This window comes from Ailuropoda melanoleuca, chromosome 14 (assembly GCF_002007445.2).
Source record: "Ailuropoda melanoleuca isolate Jingjing chromosome 14, ASM200744v2, whole genome shotgun sequence".
Taxonomy (NCBI): Eukaryota; Metazoa; Chordata; class Mammalia; order Carnivora; family Ursidae; genus Ailuropoda; species Ailuropoda melanoleuca.
Genome location: NC_048231.1, coordinates 10,188,428 through 10,210,258, shown reverse-complemented (window position 1 = coordinate 10,210,258; position 21,831 = coordinate 10,188,428). Strand labels below are relative to the sequence as shown.

The 21,831-nt window shown below is 44.7% G+C and overlaps 1 protein-coding gene across 1 annotated transcript in view; it reads right to left on the bottom strand.

The window, feature by feature from the left end:
- Window positions 1-1,472: 1,472 nt before the first annotated feature.
- RAD51B (RAD51 paralog B) overlaps window positions 1,473-21,831 on the bottom strand; it is a 623,368-nt gene continuing 603,009 nt past the window's right edge. Inside the window, exon 11 of the mRNA XM_034643366.1 lies at window positions 1,473-1,682. The gene's annotated coding sequence lies outside the window, so the exon portion shown is untranslated. The remainder of the gene's footprint in view (window positions 1,683-21,831) is intronic.

The window sequence follows — 21,831 nt, the reverse complement described above, 5'->3', positions numbered from 1 at the left end:
ACGTTTAAGCAAAGACTCGAAGTGGGTAGGGCATGAGCCGTGGCCACGTGTGGAGGAGAAGATTCTAGGTATAGGACCACCTGCATAGGGAATGGTCCTACGGCAGGAACATACATGGTCTGTTCCAGGCACAGCAAGACCAGTCTGGTAGGTAAAACACTAAGCCCACTTTCTAAACATGGGAAGAACTGGCTCTTCCTGGTAGCTCACCAGGCTAATTCATCTTGCTAAGGAGGTAAAGGTCGCAGGCATAGGATGAATTTGTTTTCCGACAAAAGTCATCTTGCAAGGACAGAGGACTTGGTCATAACAGAATGTATTCATTATTCCAACTCAGTCCTTCATGCTGGTCTGGAGCCCAATTCCACTGCTGTTTGCACTGAGACAAATCATGCTATCTGAGCCTCAGTTTTCTCTTCTGCTAAATGGGGGATGATGTTTAATAACACCTATCCTAAAAGATTAGGCGAATATAGTGCATAAAGCACTTTGTAAGCAGTGACGTGCTGTAGAAATTGTTCCTTGTCATTATTAGACCGTAAGAGCCACTCAGGGTCTACGTCCAACTCAGGCTGGGTCTGTAAAGCCATTTTCATAGGCAAAGAGAACTTCCTTTTTCCCTTTGCTAGGTTGCAAAACTATTTTTACTTAGGTGTTACAGTAATCTTCCTATTTGGGGTGGGAAAAGATTTCGTGAGGCTCTCACCAGCCCCTCTGAACTTTGGCTGGATCTGCCAGACCATTTCCCAAACCTGAGTTAATCCTATCCCCACCCTTACCCTCACCCCACCTTGGCTTCTGTCTCCCAGCTTTGCGGAGAGACTTGGGTGTCTCTGCCAATGGTCTCTATCACTAAATCCCACGGGGTGACCGCAACTGGGCTCTCAGCAGTGCCAAACAATTTTCATCCTTTGGTTAAGTCCTTGTTTGCTTCCTGCGGTGAGAGCTCGGCATCCTAGTTCCCAGCCCCGAAGCACCCCCCTCACTCTGGGCACATGGCCGGGCTGCAGCTGTACTAGGAGGTACAAGTCCAACCACACTGGCTCCTCCCTGCCTGGACATTCCTTACCAGACCTCCGTCTCCCCTTTACTCCACCCTTCTTCTCTAGATTGAGAGCCAACACCGTCTCCCTGCGGAGGGGATGATTTCCTCCTGTGCTGAAGGCCGATATCACACTTTCTATAGAGATAATCAGAGTGACCCCAAAGAACTTAGGAATAAGGAAGCTGATTGCTGTATTGTGTATTTTAAAAATTGAGAAGCAACTCTATGTCCAACCAAAGGGGACTGATTAAACTGATGACGGGTGCAGCCATGAGACGGCCAGGAAAACCTTATAAACAGTATGTCCCAATCTTGCTAAAAGCCAAATAAAATTGGCAACAACAGACACGAACACATGCATACGGTGGGAAAAAAAGACTGGAAGGAAATATACAAAAAGATCAACAATGATTATCTTCAGGTGATGAAATTATGAGTGATTTTTACTTTTAGTATTTTGCTATATTCTGAAATACCTCCTGTAAGCAGGCAGTATTTTTTATAATTAGAACAAACAGCAAAACACCTACTTCTCTGTAAAAGCTGTATGCGCTTCAGTTCTTGTCCCTTTCAGTGCAGCCTTTCCCCGGTGGGGTCTGGTTGACAGCTGGACAGTAACTCTCATTACATGGAAGGCCTAGGAGAAAACCATAACCAATTAACATTACCGCGGGAGCTGAGGCATGCAGAATGGAAATGCCTCAATGGGAACGTGTTATTACTAATTTTTTTTCCATCACGGGACAGGTGTTTAGAGGAATGTGCTAAATTTGCTTCAGATAATTTGTTTTTTAAATACTATGGTTACTTCATTTTTTTGCCTCTGTTTACACGAGAACCTTTACTATGGGGAAACGTTTAGTGCGGATATTTCATTCTAAGTCTGATTAACTTTTATACCTGAGGCCCTACTGTGTGCCGGCCGTGGAGATACAAGGGATTACCTGCCGATGTTTCTTAACAAGGGCTTTGGAAATGTTTGGGGGTGATTTTGACCGTCCAAACGATCGAAGGAAAGTGCTACCGATTTAGTGGGTGAGGGCCAGGGTTGCTAAACATTCTATACTATCTGGGACAGTCCTATGTAACCAAGAATTGAGGTCCCTCTCAGGCCACCACCCTGGAGGAGAAACCATGAACTGGACAGTGGAGACAGGCAACGTCTGGAAGGACCAGAGAGAAAGGAGGGTACGGCTGCTTCTCACGCTTATGCTAGGATTCAGGGTCACCGGATCTCCCCAGTTTGTCAGGGGAGCCAGGAGTGTAGATGATGACATAAAATTTCCCGATTTTTTAAGAACACTGCCTGGGCTAAACCAAACACATCTGTGGGTCAGATTTGGCCCTCAGGTTGCTGATTGGCAAGCCTGTCTTAGGGAAAGACACAGTCCCTGTCTCCATGAGAGGAATGTGATGGAGCCCATAGGAGCTCGAGTTCAAGTTCTAGAGTGGACCAACCTGGGTTCAAATCCCGGCTCTGTCATTCTCTACCTACAATTGCAAGCAAGCAAACACCCTCTGACCCTCACTTTCCCCCTCCCTAAAATGGAACCAATGGGAACACTCACTGGTTCGTTACAAAGATGAATCCAGGTAGGGGACGTCCCCAGTGAGGTGCACATGGGAAACGCTTAATGAAGTAGAATGCAGTCTAGAATCAGTACTGACTGTGAACAGTCCATTGTGCTAGGTGCTGAGGCTTATACATAAGTGTGAGAGAAAGCCCTTGACCCGGAGGTGTTTTCATTCTGGAAAAAGAAATGAACCCAGGACATAAATATTGTAAGCTGGCCAAATATATGAATGTGACTGACATCAGACAGTTTCAGGAGACCAGAGGCCAGTACCTCTCATGAAGGTGGTGGGGGGTCGGGGTGTTGGAGTCTAGCCAGGAAGAGAGGGAGGGAAGGAGTGGCCTAAGCCAAGGACAGATGATAAAATCATAGTAAGAACTGAATGCTTACCACATGCCAGGCACTCTCTGGACACCCCATGGGGTGACAAATATACTCCTTTTGGCCTCGTACATAGAAGGGATAAGGCATGAGTCTGGGAAGGTCCCCTGGAGCTGGGGCATGGTTGTGCTGCCTGCCAGGCCAGAGCATGGCGGAGTATTTAATTTGCGGGCAGGGGAGTGGAAGCGTGGAAGCGACATCTGGGAGCGATACTCTGGGGTGGAGCTCAGGACAGAGTGGATGTGGAGATGACATGGCAGACTCATGGGGAGGTCATGCGTGAGGTCAGAGGATGGGAGGTAGGGAGCCCCGTGGAGGGTTTTCTTTACCAGGTCTTTGTACAGACCCAATTTGTGGGGTGGTGGGGGATGCTGTCAAAACTGATTGCCTAGGGGACGATGGGAATTTTATAGAAGGAAAACAATTTTATTTATTTATTTATATTTTTTAAAAGGTTTTTATTTATTTATTTGACAGAGAGAGACAGCCAGCAAGAGAGGGAACACAAGCAGGGGGAGTGGGAGAGGAAGAAGCAGGCTCCCAGCGGAGAAGGCTGAGGTGGAGAAGGCTGACATGGGGCTCGATCCCAGAACGCTGGGATCACGCCCTGAGCCGAAGGCAGCCGCTTAACTACTGTGCCATGCAGGTGCCCCAGAAAACAATTTTAAACTCCTGTCTTGTACCACCTCCAAGCTCTCCTGCCTCTCCTTCCTCACCCTCCGCTAGCATGTTCCTGGTCTCCACTGACCAGGCCTCATGGTTATAAATACCCTCTCCTTAACTATTTTTGAAAATTTTGGAAGCAACCCCTTCTCTCACTAATGTGCTGTTATTATCCAATCTCTCCAGAAGACCTGTACCCAACCCCTTCCTCACCCCCACCTCTCTAGAACACAGATCACTGCGAGAATGGATGGACTGGATATAGCAGGGCTTCCAGACTTTGGGCCCATCGGGGCTGGCTGATAGAAAATCCCATACTGTGTATGAAGAAAGAGCGTGCTTAGCGAATTCTATGGAACCGTTTTTTTTTTCAGGGGGAAATTGTTAATCCAGTACAAGAACAAACTGTTTCCAAGAACTCCGATCCATTTGCATGTCAACAGGCAAAATGCTGTTTATGCAGGAGGCCCACCTTTTTCTCAAAGTAGACCAGGCCACACCTCTCCTAGGGAAGACTGTGTTAGCTGTGATTCTGATTTATTCTACAGGACTGTAGGATGCAGAGCGATAAGACCACTTTGCTGGGGACGTTTGATGCCTGAGCTTCGCTACACCCTAACCTGAATTAGTCCAGATCAGTGCAGGTTCACGGCAAGGCATCTTCCGCACGAACAGCTCGCGGCAGTAGAGAACTGTTCCACGAGTCAGAGTCAGAGCTGACCAGGGTTTTCACGGGCTGCCTTATAGACAGCAAGTTTCCTGTCACCGGAGGGGACCAGCCGTCACTAGGATCCTGCCGTGGCTTCCCCTAGCAATCAGTAACAAAGAAACACCTATCAGACCTTTTTTCTTTCTTCTAGGGCCTTCTGTAGAAATGTGTCCAGGGCAGGGACTAAGCACCAGATGTGGGGTAACGATCCTGTGGTTACCTGGCCCTGTGATTTGGCGCAAGTCACTTCTCATCGGGTTAGACTCAAAGAAATCTGAGCAGGCTCCCAGGCTCAAACATTCTATGACTTACAGACAGAGGCTCAAAAATGAAGACCTTTCCAGGTCCAACTCAGAGCCTTGGAATTCGGATTGTCCTGCTGAGGAGGTGGGACAGACAGCTGGAAGTCTATCTGGTGGCTTTTGAAGGACCTGACGTGCCCTGGGCTCAAAACTCTCAGCTCCTACTCTGATTCCGTGCCTGAAAACATTGGCCCCTCGAAGTCCCCCCCCCCCAGGGATTTGAATCTCCGACCCTGTTCAGGGTCCCGTAATCAAATGCAAATTATGCCTCTAAGCAGCAGAGGGGTGGGGGGAGGGATTAGCTGACAACCCTGGGAGCGCTGCCTAAGGCCCTTGGGAGTGACAGCCCCCCACAGGGGGAGGTCAGGAGGGAAAGAGCAGAAACGGAGAGAGCTCAGGAGGGGTCAGGGGCCTCTGGCAGCCCCCACTTCATCCCCAGAATGCCCCGAACACGGCCCTGGGTGGGGGTCTAATCCCCAGGCAGCCCGCCCTCGGCATTGTCTGGCTTGGGTCAGGACCCCGCCCCATGTGGCCCTGGAAGCACTCAGCCTCGGTGCTCTCTGTGCGAACCCACAGTTCTCCAGGCCAAGGGCCCAGACATATCCTATCTGTCCTTCTCACTCCTCCCCAGGCTCAGGGAAGTCAGGCCTGAACACAAAAAGAGGGGGGGCCCTGATGGGGCCACAGTTTGGTGAAGAGGGGCACACAGAAGATGGCAGAGCCGGCTTGGAACTAGCTTTCAAAGAGTAAACCAAACTGCTCTCCTCCCCTCCCCGCAACTCTTTCCAATCAGGGAGTCTAAAATTACCATATTTACAGCGTCTGCAGGCAGCCAAGCCGAGCACTAAACAAGATGAACAGCAGTGACGCATGAGCGGAGTGGAAGTATGCAGCAGGGCTGGGCTGGGCCCCGCGTGTGCGCCCCACGCGGGAGAGCAGGCGGTCCCTAGCAGGGGACTGCCAGGATTCACCCAGCACCAAACCCAAAGGGAGCTGGGAGACAGACAGACAGACAGAGAATGTGAGGACATGATGCTGACTTTACAAAGTGTCTCCCTTTCCTCCCTCTGCCTCCCTGCTCAAGAGAAGGGTTGAGGCCCCGGAGACAGGACTGCTGGGGTCTAGCTTCCAGTGGGACACCCATGTCTGTGAGCCCTCTTCCCAGGCAGCCTTTTCTGGGGAAGCTGTGGTCAACCCACATGGACTAAATGACTCCATTCATAGAGAAGGCCCGAGAGCCTGAGCCAGGCAGCTCTAGTAGAAACCAAGGCGGGGACGGGGAGGGGAGCATGTCCTCGGTCGTGGTGCTCCCCCATTCTGCACCAGCCTGGACTGTTCTTTCTCTGGGAGGGAAAAGGCCCAGGAAAAGAGTGACTCATGACCAGCAGACGCTCTGCCATAGAAGTTCAGGGCCAGGAGGGACCTCAATATGACAGAGACCGGGGAAAGAGACGGGGCTAAGGAGTCTAGACCCGCAGACTCTCAGGCCGGTGCTGATTCTCCTGGCTCAGAGGCTCACAGCAGACCCCCTGGGGCGCTAGGACCCTGAGGGACAGGATGGCTAGACCCCCTCCATTCCCCCCTTTAGCTACAGCCTCTCCCCTTTGGTCTGTTTTGTGTCCTGGGCTTCTCTTTAAGTTCTCGTCTCATTTCTGCAACATTTTCAGTGCCTAAAATAAGGCACTGGCTTGTGCTAGAGGGCAGGAAATAGAAGTGGTAAGTAGTGCATGGGTGGCAAGAAGGAAGGCAGAAGGTGGTGTCTGTAGAAACAGGGTTGGATGGGACGGGGAATGCTGAGAAAAAGAGGTTCATGTTAAGAGAAGGTGAAGACGAGCACTAACTTGTGAACCAGCCCCCAGAGGAAAACCTCTTCCTTGAGAGAACTGGAACCAGCCACCATTTATGATAAATTGCTGGAACCTGAACCCAGACCCCAAAGTGGGGGCCATTGGTCAAGCAACTGCTTAATCCACATGAGCCATTTTTGGTAGAAGTGAAAAGAGGCAGGATTTGCTGGTGTTTGAGTTGTAGCTGCCCACTCAAAAAATGTTTCCAAGCTGAGAACACTCTCAAATAGGCAACCATTCTGCCCATCATTAATCTGGCCCCTCCCCCAGGGTCTGTTAGAAGGAGAAAGTCCAGATAAACTACACAGGTGTGTTTCTGTTCTTCCCAGTGACCCAGAACTGCTAAGAGCCTCCCTTTACCACCAACATGGTAAGAAATGGGCAGTATTAGTCAGCCAAGAGGGCAGCTCCTATTTTCACTGCTTTGTCGTAGGTGGGCATTGGATTCTCAATGGTGTCCAGGAGTCCCGCTTTCTTCTCCTCCTACTTATCGGACCTCTCCCCTTCTGTCTTTCCATTGCTCCTCTTTCCTACTGTCTCATTAAATTGTGTTTCCTCCAGGTTTGGGCTTCTGTTGTCTCTTTGAACTCTATGATCCTTGAGCAACCTTGCTCTCTGCTGGCTTCATTTATCACCGAAAACCTGTGACCTCAGCCCCAGCCATCTCCTGGATTGCCCACATGTATTTTTGACTGTCTGTTGAACATCTCTAGTCAGGCATTCTACAGCTGTCTCAAATCACACATGTCCAAAACTGATCTCATTATCTACGCTCTCCTGCTTCCCATAGCAAGTCCTTCCTTGGGTTCCTCCCCTCTCCTTTCTCTCTCGGTGGTATCACCAGCCACTCAGACATCCCAATGGAAACCTTAGAGTCACCTCCAACCCCTCCCTCTCCCTCATCAAGGTCTGTCAGCGTTAACTCCGCTGAGTCCTTTAAATCTTTCCTCCTTCATCTGTGCCACCATAGACTCCCACATCTCTCTGCTACTATAGTCCTTCCTATAGAATCACCCACCCTCACACCCTCAGATCCCCTCCACTCTATAAACAGGAGACAATTCTCTGAACGCAGATCTGATTTGGTAAATATTGCTGAGGGCCCACTTTGTGCCCAGGACTGGGCATGCAACAGTGAGTAGGACTGGGTAGGGTCCATGTCCTCATGGGGCTCATATCCCAGTTGGGGAGTTGGACAGGAAACAAGCACAGACCAGACAAGTGAATAAAATCCTTCCAAGTTGTAGCAAGTTCTAGGAGAGAAACAAATCAGGGGCTGAGGTCGGAGATAATGGGGTAGGGTGGAAATCTGTGCTACCATCCACACCAAGACCTTCAAAGGCTCCTCATTATGCACAGAACAAGGTTCAGACTCAGCTTGGCATGCAAGGCCCTTGCCAATCTGGCCCAATCTGCTTTTCAGCTCCTCTTACACCACCTTCTCCCTCTCCCCTCCACTCTAACTTTATGCTCTATGTCCTATTCATCTTTGAATTCCTAGACCCGTGTTTCCTGGCAAATAACAAGCAGGTAATAAATGTTTGAGCAATCATTTGGAAGAATGAGTGACGGACAGAGTTCCCTTTATAGTCAGGCCCTCTCCCCTTTTCCACGTCTGCTTTCTGGTGAAGCTGCTTTACAACGGCTTCTTCCCCTGAGTCTCCATAGTGTTTCTCACACTATTTCTGCCCCAGGTACTTCGCATACTTGACTGTCTCTCCCGGTAGACTGCTAGGGCAAGGGCAGTCTTGTTCCACTCTGAAGAAAACTCCGGGGACGCAGCAGGTGCCTGGAAAATGCCAGTTGAGTTGATGGGAAGAGCATGAAGCAAAGGGAAATGATAGGTGTTCTTTTTAGACTGTTTTCTGCTAAAACAACTCCAGTGGCCAAGACAGTTGGGTGGAAAGAAGCAGTGTGAAGACATCATTGCCAAGTGGACAGCCAGAAGCACACACCTCCTCTCGCCCAAGGAATAGCTCAGAGAGCCCAACTTTGTCACTATGCCTTTACTTTGAAAATATTTTTTGCACAAATAAAGCAGGGAACAATGAAGCAAATACGTGCCCCTGGAACAATCTGTCTGTATCCATGAGAACAGAAACTTCCCTGGGTTGGGAGTTGGTTTTAGGACTCAGCTTATCCTTTCCCGGGATCTATGAAGAACCGGCTCCATTTCCATCTGAGCAAACTAGAGTACTTGCCTCTTTCCAAGGACCTTAAATGAAACCTAACTTCTCTGCTATTCCCACATCCCGTTCTTGGAACTCCTTAATCATTATTCCCTGAGGCTAGAATAATTGCACACAGGGGTCTGGTGGTCTTTGGCAAATACATTTGGCAGGGTGGGGGAAAAGTGGACAGGGAATCAACCATAAAAATTTTGAATAAAAAAAATCTGATTAAAGGTAAGAATAAAAATGAGAGGTAGATTTTGTGAATTATTTTAGGCTTAGTGCCTGCTCTCAGAAAGGTACTGGGCAGGTGCCAATCTGCCTGGCTTTCTCAAATCACTGTGGATTCATTTGAATTTCACACATGGTCACCTTGTCCTCCTTTCTCTTTTGATTCTCTCCAGAAAGCACCCAGCTCCTGACCTGGGCATTTCATTAGTCCTATCTCCTTGCAGACCATCCCAGATTTTTCTTGACAGCCTTACTTTATTCACTCTGGCTCAATGTCACCAACCCAACTGTCCTCAGCCAAGCCTCCAAAGGAAATATGATCCACTTGCTGCGTCAGATCATTTGGAAATAGATACGGTTGGCTTGGAGTCCCTCCATGCGGGGCTGCAAAATTGCTCTCTCTCCTTCTGAGTGGGTTGGGTCAAGCCCAAACTGAGGCAAGAGGTTTCCAATGAATACAGAGCAGAGGACTATAGTAAGTGGTGGTGATTCAGTCAGTGGTCTTCTTGCTTCTGAGTCAGTATTAACATTCCACTGGTGGCAAGTATGCATAGGCTGCCTTCACAGTCAAACAAAATAGTAAGGTCTTCAACACTGAGGTTCGTGAAACATTTTACAAGAGTAGCAGGGTTGCAGGCTTGGTGTGAATCTTTTCATTCAAGCCAGTTTCTGGTCTAAATTTTTGTGTTTCCAAGATAAACGAAAGTTAGTTAAATTGATTGTGAGACTTATGTATCTTGTGTGAAGTTGGCAAGGTGTCTATATTTCTATTGGGCTGACTCGACTAACTACCATTGAAATTCTCACATACGTTGTTCCAAGTTCTCTTTGGAATTTCACATGGGATCAGTTTCTTCTTTGAACTAGTTTTGCACTGTGTCTTTTTGTTCTAACTGCTTGAGAGGCTCCGTGGTCTAGTGAAAGAGCTTAGGTTGGAATCAGAACACCAGGGTCAAAGTCCCAGCTCTATCATTCTTTGGGCAAGGTATTTAACGTGCCTCAGTTGCCTCATCTACAAAATGGGAATTATGCTACTTGTTTTGCAAACCATAAAGCAACATATAAACATAGGGAGGCCTTGGCCTTAGCAGTGGCTGTGTGGTTGAAAATGAAGTGTTTCTCCAGATACCGTTGAAGCCGTGGGCCAAGGCAATGTGATAAGAACATGAATGCGGATGGTCAGGTGAGCAGGACACTGACTTTCCTGACAGAAAGCCTAGTTGTAACTCAAGCCCATTCCTTTAATCTCATTAATTAGGATTTTTATACAATCGTCTACTTAAGATTTGTTTCCATCTGTATCATTTATGGCTGCTCTCGCACTCCAGTAGCAGAATTGAGCAGTTGTGACAGAAAGAGTATGGCCTGCCAAACTTAAAATACTTACTATCTGGCCCTTTATAGAAAAAGTTTGCTGACCTCTGGTCTAAGGGAATCAGGCCTTTTAAAGACTTAACTTGGGTCCTCAAAGTTAGGGAAGAGTTAGACAAGTGGAGTACAGGAGAAAGGCATTCTGGTCCAGTCCAAAAGTAAGTACTAAGAAATGAACGTATTAAAGGGAATTTCCTGTTTAAGAAGCAGTGAGAAGTCTCAATGGTACGTGACAGAGAACAACGGGAGATGAGGCTGGCAAGGTGGACTGAGGTTAGACAGAGAAGGACCCTTTATGTCAATGCTAATGTGTTTGAAATTAATCCTGTAGACCTTTGGTTTCCAAATGCGGTGGACACCCCAGAGTTCCACAAGACAATCCATTGGGATTCAGGCAGAAATTATTAGAATTTTAACTCCATTTTTATCTAAGAAATAAGAAATTTGGCTTTATAATGTTGAATAAACACACTGACACTCCATTCATGGCTGTGGCCACAGGTCATGGACGGTTCCTGAGATAAAGCATCCGGCGGCAAGATTCGGCCCTGCACGGTGCAGGGGGCTCACTAGCAGTGCCCTCAGTCCTCGCTCTTCTCTGGGCTTTGAACAGAAGTCAAGTCACTACAGTTTACATGTTCTTGGTTCATGGCATTATGGATATTATGTAGTTCAACCTCACATATACAGAATGGACAAGGGGACTAAAAATATTCCTGCATAGAAACAACGGATCGAAGATAGTATTAGTAACGTAAGCACAGGTAAATAAGAAGAGTAGCATTCATACTTCTCTTAGAATGAATTCCCTGCAGTCGTATTCTAGCTGAAAAGAAGTACCAAATTTTCAGATGCGACAAGAAGTAGAGACAGCGACAATTAGAAAAGACCAAGAGAAGTATCAGGCACAGCGGTTTACATCTTCTCTCACCATGAGCTCTGCCTGACACATCTTCGTGTTTTGGGATAGCAGGTAATGACAGCACAACGAAGCCATGATGATGAGCAAGATATTATAAGCTATTGCTTATGTCAACTTTATTTTGGCTTTCTAAAAAATTTAATCTTGTGTATGTTTTCTAATGTACATACATAGTGTGTTAGTAAAGAAATACACATGTGTAATGTAAAAATAAATATATATATAATGCGGGTACACATTCAAAAATTGTTTAATTTTAGAGGGCTCAATCAAAAAAAGTGCTTGACGGTCTCAAACAAAAGGTGTAAATACTAAGAGCTGTTATTACAATTCTGCTCTGCCAGCTCTCTCTTCTTTCCAAAACGAATGGTGTTAGGCCCAAGCAAGGCCACAGAGGCTTGCGCCGACAGTATGGCTCGGTGATGAGCCAAGTTAGCTGGGTGACATAAAAGCACAAGGGTACTTTCCAGATATGAGAAAAGATACCCTAAGAATATGGCATGCTACCCAGACTCCACTTTCCCCTCTGACCTACATGGGTTTCCAAGGCAAAGAATTCTTCAATTCTGAGGGATGTAGCCACTGTCTCAGCCAGAGAGGCCATTCCCGGTGCTGACAGGCATGATGAATCGATTCTGACGGGCAGATACATTCTATCAAGACTGTGCATAGAGGATGTGGCTTCTGGGAAGGACTATGGCATTTCTCCTGGGAAAAGGGCCAGGTAGGCCATTAACCTATCCCAGCCTTCTCTCTTAGCCATCTGCTCCTTGCTACAAAGAACCCAGTTGCCAGACCTGAAGAACTTAACTTATATCCTTTCAAAGTCTTTAAGAACAGAAGAAGCTAAAAGGACTTGGGTAGGGTGAGGGTCTGTGGCATTCCCCGGAGGATACGGCCGGGGCAGTCCTTGAGAAGGAACCAGCACGGGTCTTGAACCTAAACCAAAAGCCCTAAAACATCAAAGGGACTTTCCTTCTCTGTGCTCCATGAAGGAGGGCATGCCCTCTTCCTCGCTTTCTCTTTAAAGTGCTGGGGTGGGAGGATAGGGATAAAAATAAAAACAAAATGAAAGCAACAGCAACCACTTTCTATGGACAAAGGTGGACTTAGGAAGAAAAAAAGAAGCACACTCCGGCTTTCACGAATCTATGTCATCTGGCCCTACTCTTCACGTGGATTCTTCATGCCAGCAATGTCTGTTTCCTTCTATCAAACACACCGTCCAATTTCACCCTTTGCTTCTGGTTGAAAGTCTACTCAAACTTGGAGCCCTTGCAAGCCTCCATCAGCTTCATCAATCTTTCCTCACTTCTCCAAAACCCACCTTCTCTTTCTTCTCCTGGTAGCCAGTTCCGAATCCAATTCGGGCCCCCCTGTGTGTTTCTGCAATCGTTTTGGGTCTCCCCAGCTGACTTTCTTGAAGGGGGCTGAAGGTGTCATTGTGTATTTCCACAGCACCTGGACCTTAAGCCTCAAAATGAACGCTAGGAACTCAGAATTCTTTGCCCATGTTTGACCTGAACACATTGTTTTAATTCACTAGATCTTGTATTTAAAACAAAACAAAAGAAGGAACAAGATGGGATTCACTCATGACCTGGAAGCTGTTGGAAGGGGCCTAGAACAGACAGATCTATCCAGTTGATTCTCTCTGTCCTTGTTAGTTCGGCACAGCTGCTGGGGACAGATGCCAGCACAGACATGCTCTTAGGGAGGACACAGCCTGCCAGGATTGCAGGGCCTAAAGGAAACACCGCCACAGAACACAAGCCTCACACCCTTCCTTATTGCATCCGTAAAAAACAGCAAAGGCAGGACGGCTTAGCCGACAGCAGCCTGGAGGATGTGGGGCCCCGCTGGAGGCCACAGCTTAGCATCCTTTCACCCAGATGAGGGAAAAAGTCCCTTCTTTTCTCACCCCTTCCCCAAAATTAAAACAATGAAAATCAGTTCTCATTATCCCAATAATTAAGTCCCATTCAGCCAGCTGACAGCAGCCAAAGAATGATTTTTCTGTGCTGCGCTCTGAGGCTGCCCTCCACGGCCCCATTCATGGGCCACTGTGTGCATTTAATCACCCCAAGCGGGCCGAGCTAATGAAATGCTGGGGCCTTGCCCTGCCCTGACCCTGCTGCTATTTCTATCTGAGCTCGGCACATCCTTTGCTTGACAGTTGCAACCGAACAAGCAGATTTTTCTCTCCCATCTATGGAGTGTAAAGAGCCTATTTTGGCAGCCCGTGGGGCTGGGGACCCCGCTGGAAAACCAGTGAATGCCCCTGGAGGTTAACTTGCAAAGCTGTTTTCCAGACTGAGAGGCGGGGTGGAGGGGAGGCAGAGCACTGGAGACCTGAAGGTTGGGAGGCTGGCGGCCCGTGTGCCTGGGAGAGGAAGGGCACGGGCTCCTCGGGGGCAGAAAGGGAAGATGAGCCTGGAAAAAGTAAGGGGCCGCGCCATGGGGCAAGCTGATTTATTTGATGCAAACCTGAACAAAAGCTCTTTGTCAGTTATCAAAAAATCTCCCTCCCTCGCCAGGGTCAAAGTGAGAAAATCCATTCCGTTTGGTTTCCAGTTCGCAGGGCGTGGTGAAAGGGGGGATCCCTGCCGAGAGATTGCTCTCTTGACATTCCTAGCTGTTGTTTTAAAGACTCCCTAAGATTCAGAAGTTAGGGAATAGGATGCCAAAATCATATGCATTTATCTGCATGGAAATGTAGGGAATCACACTTAGCTCATGAAAAAAAAAACCCAGTTTTCTCTGAGGGAAGTTGGAAAGAAGAGGGAAAAAATGTATCAACTGTGTCAGCATTGGGGCGCCTGGGTGGCTCAGTTGTTAAGCGTCTGCCTTCGGCTCAGGGCGTGATCCCAGCGTTATGGGATCGAGCCGCACATCAGGCTCCTCCGCTATGAGCCTGCTTCTTCCTCTCCCACTCCCCCTGCTTGTGCTCCCTCTCTCGCTGGCTGTCTCTATCTCTGTCAAATAAATAAATAAAATCTTTGAAAAATAAATAAATAAATAAATAAATAAATAAATAAATAAATGTGTCAGCCTGGCAGCTTTATATAGAAAAGATGTATCTAATGAAGGACTTAAATCAGAGGTGACAAACTCAAATGCCCCCAGGGGCCAGAGAGGTCACCAGGACGACTGAAGGGAGGCAGGTGGGGTCTGGGGCATGCGGGAATGGTTGCCTCACCTAGAGCACGCAGTCGCCGCACAGCCCCGGCTTCTGCCTTTTGGTAGGCGGGCCTGGAATGACATAATTTCTGTGTTTTGTTCAAAAGAGAAACCAAACATTTCTATTCTATTCTTATATGAAATCTCCCAATTGTTAATGTTGGAAACTAACTCAAGATGTTAAAAAAAAAAACCCAACCCAGCATGCTAGCCAAACCAAATATGTCGGCATACGGCAAGCCCGCCACTCACATTTGCAGGGCCTGGGGCAAAAGGAGAAATGGAGGCCATGTCTCATATGTCTAAATATTGAAAAGGTATAAATCAAGCTCACTAACTGTTAAACAAAATACGTTCTGTCTGCCTACAGTGAAAAAATATGGTTTTCTAACGACCTGGTAGCCAGGTGTGAATTCAAGTTTCTGGGACACCATGGAGTCCCTCACAGAAGTGAGGCAGCAGTGGGGAGAGCTGGCTCCAGGCCCCAAGTCCTTCTTTTCCCATCCCCACTCCAGCCTGCACCACCAGGGGTCTTGTACACTCATGTGGACACTCCAGCCCGCAAGTCTGAGCTCTGGCTATCATCCTAATCTCAAATCGCCGCCCCTTGCCTGCCATTCTGGCTTCGTGGTGCCTCTACCAAGGGCGCAGTCTGCCCTTGGGAAGGCAGACCCAGATGAGCTTGGAGACATTTGACAGAGAACTCCAGGGTTCTGGGATCCAGGATGTGGTCCAGGGGTAGAGTATCGTTTCTGAGTGGTCATACTCCTTTGGTCCATGAGATTAGACAAGGGCCAGAGGGAAGCCCTTTAAAGAGTGGCATCTAAGTCCCCAGGTAAAGTACTGACGTCAAGTTTAGATCCCTGATTTAAATAATCATATGCCCAGAAGTGAAGGCATCCTGATTTGGGGCCTGATTTTATGACTAACTAGCTATGTGACCTCAGATAGGTAGATCACAATCTTTCAATGAATCAGTTTCTACGTGAATCAAATGGGGACAAAATAACTCTTGTAACCAACTCACTTGAGAAATAAAATGAGATTATTTAGTGGAAAAAACTTTAAAGGTAGTAACTAAATAGAGAAATTTTTTAACAGAAAGAAAATAATAACTGCCGCAGACGCAAATTTTATCAAAGAGAACATATATCTGAAGGTCTCACTCAAATGATCTCATTAAAAATCTATTTTATCCCGAGATATGGGCTAAATCTAGAAGAATTGAAATGATATAGTACTTTTCATCAAGAGTCTTTTCTCTTTTCCAACAATCCCTCAGGATGGGTCTCCTATCACACTGATCTTAAAGAGTGGTGCAGGGGTAAACAAAACAAAACAAAACAAAACAAAAACAAAATAGATTTGCAGTGATTCATGACTCCTTTCCAAGAACAGAGTAACCCCTTTTAATCCACATTAGAGCAGGATCTCTCTTTAGGGATCACATGTGCTGTTATTGTGATAGCCATTCTAGAAATGTCGGGTCCCAGTTTTTAATGAAAGAAAACCAATGGGAAAAGTGGCAAAGGGAAAAGAGGGGAAAAAAAATGAAAAATCTCCATAATGATCTAAATCAATAACAAGTCAAGAATTTTATTTTTATAGACAAGAAAAAATGACCTCAAACCACAGAGGGAGACAAGTTGTACAAGAGGTAACTTGGTATACCCAGAAACATTCACGTGACAGTAAATTGAATAGTTCCTTCCAAAGAAGTATTGTTTGACATTGATCATCATGTCAAAGCATGGCTGGCTTGGTACTAAAAGAGGTCTTTCTCCTCAGACCGAGTTAGGACTGACCCCGAAAGCCAGAGAGGAGCTAAGGTTTTGTGACTTCTTAAATATCCACGGAGGAGCTGGGAATTGTGAGCATTTGTCATGTTAGAATGCCTAGCACTCATTTCTTCTTTTTTTTTAAATTTTTAATTTTAAATATCCACGGAGGAGCTGGGAATTGTGAGCATTTGTCATGTTAGAATGCCTAGCACTCATTTCTTCTTTTTTTTAAATTTTTAATTTTTAAAATTTTTTAAATTTATTTATTCGACAGAGATAGAGACAACCAGAGAGAGAGGGAACACAAGCAGGGGGAGTGGGAGAGGAAGAAGCAGGCTCATCGCGGAGAAGCCTGATGTGGGGCTCGATCCCATCACGCCCTGAGCCGAAGGCAGACGCCCAACTGCTGTGCCACCCAGGTGCCCCACTCATTTCTTCTTCTTAACACCAACGCTGTTTTCCTTTTGGGAGCTAATCTCTTCCCCTTAGGATGAGTCTGTGGATAGAGCTGGATAGGAGGTTTGGGACCCAAGTTAGGCCAATCAGATGCTCCCCCTTGGAATTTGAGTTTTGAGCAGAGGGACAAGAAGAATGGAAACATTAGGAAAGTCGTTACATCCAGCTCGAGTATCCTGACCAGGCTTTTGGGACCCTTGCTGATGTTCTTACTTCCTAACTTCTGGAGCTTGATTGCCTCTTGCCCATTTCAGAGGCTGGGTCTCCAGTCTTCTAGGGAGCACATGTCTCACTGCAGGACACGAGGCACAGGCCTGACACACAAACGAATTTCCTCTACCCAGTTACACATACCCATTTTCTTTCTTGGTTTTCCTGAAATGTTGGAAGGTTCAGTTAGTTTTTCACTTCATAGTGTGAGCTGTTCATAAAACAGCCAGCAGAATCTCAGCACTTCAAAGGGTGCTTCCAGAATGAGTATGTAGTTGGAATCAGTATGACAGTGAGTCAGCCTGGTGATCCTCAGGCCTGCAGCAAGATCGATGTGTCAATATCACATGCTCAGAGCCTAGGCTCCAATGTGCCTGACTGTCCTTGAAAAAAGTTAGTGGAAAAGGCTGAGGGTTTGCCAGGTGAAACCAAAAATAACAAAGAAGGGAGATATGAAGTGGGGAAAGATATGGAGGAAAGAACCGGAAATTCACAGCAGAAAGTTGCTGGTTCACAGTGAGAGATGAACAAGAGTATATGACATTCGGGGCAGCAAATGCCCTACACTAGCTTCTAGACTAGCTTTTGAAATCAGTAGTAATATTTATTGCTTAATTTTTAACCTTATTGCTCTTTGGTCATTTATCATCACCTGGGCTCTTAGCTTGATATTGCTCTGTATGTCCACCAACCATAGGAAGGTGGGGTAATTTGGAGGTTCAGAATATAGGGGCTCCAAGGCCAAACTCCAACTAGAGTATGTTTGGACTTCAGCTTTACCAATTGCTAGCTCCACAACCTAAGGCAAGTTTTTCAGCTTTTCTGTGCCTCAATGCTCTTATCTATAAAATGGGGTGATATTAATAATACATATAAAACACTTAGCTGTACCCTGGCACATTAATGCTCAGTAAATAGTAGCTACCGTTATTTATTCAACAGATATTTCCGGAGCATCTAGGATTTCCAGGTACTCTTCTAGTCCTTGAGATATATCAGTCAATAAAATAGACAAAGATCTCTACCCTCATGAAGTTTATATGCTAGTGGGGGTGGAAGTGGGGGAGAGACAATAAACAATGTTGGTGCTGTTATTAATATCTGACCCAATTATTATTATCTGACTCAATATCCATCTTCTGCCCCAAAATTTCTGGAACTCCTTTAAGTCCTTATCCTCTTCTTTAAATATTAGGTTCATCTTGGGGCCTTCACTGAAACCTGGTTGGCCTGAGTATATCTGGTTTTCTGCATCGCACTCAAAAGTGGGGTCTGCTTTTTCTCTCATTGTCCATGTATCCCAGAAACTGACAGTAGGAAAGTTGTCTTCTTTGCTTCCCACTGCTCCTTCCATGTCTTTTCTCCAACTTACCCTATAAAAACCACAGCTCTTTGGATGCTCATTTCTTTAGACCATGTAACCCTTCTCCATCTTATTGCTGTCATCAACCAAGTCTCCATTACTCATTTATTTATTCAATACTGGAGAACCCAGCTCACCCTCCTCCCATTCACCCCTATCTCCATCATCATTCTTGGTGACTTGAACATACCTGGTCTCTGAGTTCCCTGACCTCCTCACTTCCACTGATCTGTTCGTCCACCTTCCTCAACTACTTTTAAATGGCCATAGCCTAGACCTTGTCAGCACCCCTTTCAAATTTAGATTTTGTCATATGATCCAAACACCAGTTTCATCTTTCCAGCCAGCTTTCTCTAGTGTTCCTCAACCAATCATGTAAGCTCACCTGTTTATTTATTTGTATTTTTCTTTTGCTTTGCTATTTTGTTCTATCTAGGCCAAACTTGCCTAGAACATCCCCAAGCCAGTTAAACCCAACTATTGGCTTAGGGTGCAATGGCTCTGAGGCAGTGTAAGATGAATGGGGAAAATGACACACTGAGTTGACTGATCCCACTTTAAATCCAGGACTTCTGTGGTTCTCAAATGAGTACTCCATACTGCCCAGAAATCCTGCATTATTTCTCTAGCAAGTTCATTCTAATTTTTACAAGATCACTATTTGTGTCTCTTCTCCCCCTCAAACCTCTAATCATCACCCATTTTCAGCTGATGATCTCAACTCATGTCCCATTGAGAAACAGAGATAATCAGACTGAAACTCTCAATTCCCCATCACAACATCTGCTAAAGTACTGGCGTAATATCTGTGTCCGTCTTCCTATTAAAGCCAAACCCCTCTACTTGTGTTTTGGGTCCCATCTTCTTTGGATGTCTCAAGGACTTTGTTTTCGATGTCAGCCCCATCTCCCTTCTGCACAGTCAGCCTCTTCCACTCTACTGAATTACTCTATCAGCAACAGCAACAGAATGCCCAGCTATCTCTCATCTTTAAAAACCCTCCCTTCATACCACGTTCTCCTCCAGCTACCATCCTACTCTCTGTTTCCCTTCAAATTAGTTTCATGTAGTGTATAGGGAATGCTGTTGACTATTTTTAAAAAGACTGTATTTTTTAGAGTAGTTTTAGGTTCACAGCAGAACTGATCAGAAGGTACAGAGACAGTCCCCTGCACCCCCTTGACAGCCTCTCCCATTATCAACAGCCCCCACCAGAGTGATTCATTGTTATAATTGATGAACCCACATTGACACATTATCAAAGTCCATAGTTTGCACTGCAGTTTGCTCTTAGTGCTGTGCATTCTATGGGTTTGGACAAATAAATAATGACACATATCCATTATCATATGGATATCCTCTGTGCTCTGCCTATTCCTCCTTCTTCCCTCCCCCCCATCCTTTGGCAATTACAATATTGATGTCATCTTCAGCAAACTGCCTAACTCTCTTTTTATTTATAATGTGTTTTCTATATTATGAATCTTCTGTGTAAACAATCTTATTATCTTTAAAGGAAGATTGCTTGTCTTTTGTTTTTCCGATTCTTATATCTGATTTCACTTTCTTTCCTCACTGCACCGATAGGGCCGAGAATAGGTATCATCATCTTTTTTTCCCTGATTTTAATGAGAATACAGTTAAGGTTTTACCACTGAGTGATGTTTACAAAGGTATTTGTTATATACTTTTTACCAAGTTAAAGAAGTTCCCTCCTATTTCTAGTTTGCTGAGTTTTTATAATGGAGAAACTTTGGATTCCATCAAATGACTTTTTCTGCATCTGTAAGGTGATCATAAACCTTATCTCTTTTAATCCGTTACAAGTGGTGTCCTATATTAGCAGCTTCTGATGTTGAGTCATCCTTGCAGTTCTGAGATAAATTCCACTAGAAGATTTTTTAAAAATACGTGCACACACCCTATCATCATCATCTCTGGTAATATCTTATTTAGGAATTTTTCATCTATGCTTGTAACAATCAGTCTACAATTGTATAGTTCTTGGGTTTCATATCAAGTTTATACCAGCTTCATAAATTGGGAAATTGTCCTTCGTTCTCCATACTCTAAGACAGTTTGTATAACATAGAGGTTAGCTGTTCTTGTTGGGTTGATAAAACATTCCGGCAAAACCACCTAGGCTCAACGGCATTTGAATGGAAGATTTTGAATACTGATTCAGTTATTTCATAGGTTATTGGATGATTTAAAGTTTCCAATTAATTATCCTTGATCCAATTTTGAAAATTAGTTTTTCTAAAAATTATCAATTTCATCCATTGGCATTAAGTTGTTCATAGAATTGTTCATAAAGTTGCTCATCCTACTTTATTATGATTTTTTTATCCCAACCACATCTGTAGTTATGAGTCATCATCTCTTTTTTATTCTTAATATTATTTATTGTTTTTTTCTTTGTTTCTTGAGCAGTCTCATAGAGCTTTATGTATTTTACCAGTCATTTATAATAACTTTTAGATTTATTGAGCCCATGTTTTTTGTTATTGTTTCTTTCTCTTTTCCATTAAGTTCTATCTTTATTATTTTGTTACCTGCTCTCTTTGGACTTAATCTGTTGTTTTCCATGCTTCTAGATTGAAACATTTAGCTTCTTATATTCGGTTTATTTTTTTTTTTAGTTAATGAATTTCAAGATTATGAGTTTCTCTCTTAAGTACTTTGTCTATGTCTTCAAGCTTTGATGTATAACTACATTTTTTTCTTTTTTAACACGAGTTACTTATGAGATTAGCTTTTCTTATTTAAATTTCACTGCGGTCAGAGGACATGTATGTATGGCATCAATTCTTAAAAATGTGTTGAGACCCCTTTTGTGGTCTGTTATGTCAATTTATGTAAATATTCAACATGTTCTTAGGGAATAATGTGTGTCCTTTATTGTTGGATTTTGAGTAAAGTGCATAACGGTTTGTGGTTGTATCTTTTAAGTTCTTAGAAAGTGTCTTTGTAAAAATGAGTTTCAATCTCCTACCATAATTGTACATTCGTAATTCCCTCAGTTTTTATTTTATATATTTTGAGGTTTCAAGATTGTGTTTTTCGAGGCATACAGGTTCATGATTATTATGTCCTCTTGATGGAGAGTTCCTTCTATCATTATGTGATTCTCTTTATCCTTATTAATATAAATTGCTCTAAATTCTATTTGTCTACTATTTGTACTCTGGCATCACCTTTCTTTGTGTGTTTCCTAGTATGGCTCACCATCTCTTTATTGTTAAGGTTCTGTGTGGATTAGCCTAAGTATGTGTTTTGAAAACAGCTTATAGCTGGATTCTTAAAAAAAAAAAATTCTAATCTGATAATCTCTGGTTTTTAGTAGTTACATTTGATCCACTTACACTTATTGTGGTTACTATTATATTTGACTTTCTTTTTCCATTTTACTTAGAGTTTTCTGTTTATCTTCCTTTTTGTTTCTTCATTTTTTTCCTTCCTTCTTGCCTACTATTAAATTGATAAAGTGTTCTGTGTTCTCTATTTTTCTCTTTGTTTGCTTGGAAGCTACAGATTGAAGTTCTTCACAGCTCATGATTACTCTAAAGTTTTATCATACACATTTAATTGTAAATGTTTCAAGGTATAAAGATTTTTAGCATCT